Genomic DNA, 3530 nt, shown 5'->3' with positions numbered 1-3530 from the left:
AGGATGTCTGGCCACGTACGCGCTGGGCGCGGAACTGGGCATCGCTCGTTGCGTAGTGTGGGTGCTTGGCAATGTACATGCCAGGCGCGGAACTGAGCACCGCTACGAAGCCAGGACGTGCGGATGGTCCATAGGGGAGGCCATGGTGCATAGGGTAATAACGGATTAATTGGCTATTTTCTGAGAAAATAATGTGTGTTGGATTTTGTGTAAATCATTTTCTGGGAAAATGTTTTACGGATTATTTTTGGGCCAAATGGGATTTTGGCGTGTGTTGGAGAAATTATCATTTTCGGAGAAAATGATGTTTTGAGGAAAATGCATATTTCATCATATGCATATTTCATCATATGCATGCATGTTGGTTGCATTAAATGCATTTTATTCTTGAGGATTATTTGGGTTATACTTACCTGCGGTACCATTATGTGATAACGCAGATTTTGATGCAGATGAGGAGGAGGAGGGCGAGCCTGAGGAGACAGCTCCGCCCGAGGAGTGATCTGGGATCACTGGCTTTGTTATTTTATTTTACTCATTTTTATTTGGGACATGTGTTAAACTTTATTTTGGGATGACTGTATAAATGCTTATAAACCTCTTCTGATATTTAGATTGTATTTTAAATTCTGGTACTTAGTAGACTTAATTATCCGCTGCGTTTTTATTGTACACTATTGCATGTACACACACTTGGCACTTCGTTGGGATGCGTGACCGTGTTGTCATCATCCCGGCATCTCGATCCCCGTGTTTTTTTTTACAAGGGGGATTGGGGGCACCACAAGCGGGTGGGCGAGCATGTGTGTAACAAGAGATTGCATCAATACAGATAAAAGAACACAAGGAAAATACATCAATGAAACACACAACCGGGCTTTATATTCTTTTTTTAACAAACCAGGAATATAACCACTTGAGTAGCAAAAATATAAAAGAAAAAATAATAAAGCTGGAAACTCTGGATTGGCAGGGAACAAAGATCAAGAAAAGTCAATTACCATTATATATTATATAATATATCAGGAGTTTGGTAACAAGAGATTGCATCAATACAGGCGAGCATGTGTGTAACAGGCATCAATACAGATAAAAGAACACAAGGAAAATACATCAATGTAACACACAACCGGGCTTTATATTCTTTTTTTAACAAACCAGGAATATAACCACTTGAGCAGCAAAAAAATAAAAGAAAAAATAATAGAGCTGGAAACTCTGGATTGGCAAGGAACAAAGATCAAAAAAAGTCAATTACCATTATATATTATATAATATATCAGGTGTTTGGTAAACCCCATTAATCAAAAACCTCTATAGCAAACCAACATTTTCATAAAAATCAACTAGAAAGACTAGCAAAAATAAGAGCAAGCAATCATCAATTCTCATCAATTGAACAAACCTAATCTATAAAATAAGAATTGAAATGATAAATTCCTTTTTCTTTGATTGATTAATAATAATTTTATTGATGGTAGAAAGTAGGCATAGCCCATGTAAGGAGAATTATTAAACAGTGGTAATGGTTGACAGGCCAAATGAGGCTTGATTGACGTATGAGAAGCTTCAATCTCACCCAAATGTGCAAGTAAGCAAGAACACAAGACAATTCATGTTCAGCTTTCAGGTAACTACTGATTTTCTGTCTGTATTTATGGGTGAAGAGTCAAAGTTACTGAAAGGTTTAAATCTAGCATGGCAGTGTGAATAATGAAAGGTTCAAAGTTACTTATGTCAATGCCTAAGAACTATATTCTGTGTGGGCATTTTCTTTTCCTAATCATGGCAAGATTATAGTTTTTAAGTTTAAATTTCCCACCACCAATTAGAAATAGTTCTAGACATAATATGAGGATTTTCTAGAATTGATCATAGATAACAAGGTATATTCACTTTTCTTCTTTCCTGTTTCTATCTAATAGTCATTGTCAAATTACAACTCTAACAGGCCATGGAGATGATGAAGTTCACAACAAGCATGCCTTTTTAATCAAGAGCCTCTGTATTAGCATAAAGTTCAACCAAATGCACTTGAAAAATGTCCACCTATCTTCAAAACTTACTGCGAGGTCGTACATCATAATCTGAAAAATTGAAAAACCCCCCAAGGCATTCACACTGAAAAATCCAAGTAAGCACACAAGAATTTGATGCAACATTTAAGGAAGCACAGTCAAATGTTGCCTTACCTTCATTTTACAACTATAGGGATCTAAATAATTTAAGCAATTGTCATAGATTAGTGTATCTAGTTTATCTTTGGACCATAGAGCTCGAACAAGCACTTTGTCTGCAGGTCCTCACCTCTATTTGAAGGCAATGCTGATTTCAAAAAACTAACACATAAGTTATCTATTCTAAAAGATTGACTAGATATAACTCATAATCCGCAAAATGTATTTAAAAAAAATACAAAGCAGAACAACTTTTTGTGTGGAGATCTCATAGCAGATAGTCTATGAATGCTTTATATATATATATATAGTAGTTTAATCTATCAATACTTGAAGAAAACTTCTATAATTTTTTTAAAAAAAGTAAATTGCATGTTGGTGGATCACAAAATGGAAAATAAAGCTGGTAAAAATATGTGAAAAAAGATGTAGCAGCAGGACCCAAATTTTAAACCAACCACCCCACCAACTTTTGAACCCTAAAGAAACCCAATTTCACCAATCCAGAACCACAACTCATATGCACAAAACATACCCACAACACAGATGCACTAAAAAGACTCACAACTCAGATGCACAAAAAAAGAACCACAATTGTCTTCTGCACTAAAATGCCACATCACTAAAACAGAACCACATAACAGTCTTAGTTTGTAGTGCGTGCAGTCACAAAGGCTAGTAGAATCCACAAAACACAAGCTGAAGACCACTTCTCTTTCTTTTATATTTTCTTCTATAAGTTTTAATAATTTGAAATATGAAATAGATGTTAAACACATGTAGAGCATCTGAAGGCATGAACCTTATTGTTAAAAAAACAGAAAAATGCACTAAAAACAAAGAGCAGTTACGATCTGTGATGAGTAAATTTGTGAGTGAAAAACTGAAGTGAGTGTTGCGTGAGCAGAGGAGAAATGGGAGGGAGCTTACCGCTGTGAGAGATTCTTAGCAGCAAACCAAAATCGCACAAAACGTGGGAAAAATCCCTAAAACCCACGGACTGCACAAATGAAATTTATTTCACAGAAATTTCATGGGAGTGGAAATTAACTTGAAGTGAATGTGGGTGTCGGTGTGCTTGTGAGAAGCAGAGAAGGAGAAGGGCCTTACCACCAATCGGCAACTTAGAACTCCAAGAGATCCCGCAAACGCTCGCAGCACCAAACCCACAAGAAATCTGCAGTGGATAGAGAGAGAGAGAGAGAGAGAGAGAGAGAGGGTCTACTGTGAAGACCCTGGGGTTCGAAGCGCGAGAGAGAGAGAGAGAGATATATATATATATATATACGAAGATGAACACCGTGCAAGAGAGGAAGACAAGATGAGTCTGATTCGGGGGGGAAAAATAAAACA

This window comes from Juglans microcarpa x Juglans regia, chromosome 7S (genome assembly GCF_004785595.1).
Source record: "Juglans microcarpa x Juglans regia isolate MS1-56 chromosome 7S, Jm3101_v1.0, whole genome shotgun sequence".
In the NCBI taxonomy this organism is placed as follows: domain Eukaryota; kingdom Viridiplantae; phylum Streptophyta; class Magnoliopsida; order Fagales; family Juglandaceae; genus Juglans; species Juglans microcarpa x Juglans regia.
Note: the sequence above shows the minus strand (reverse complement) of the source record.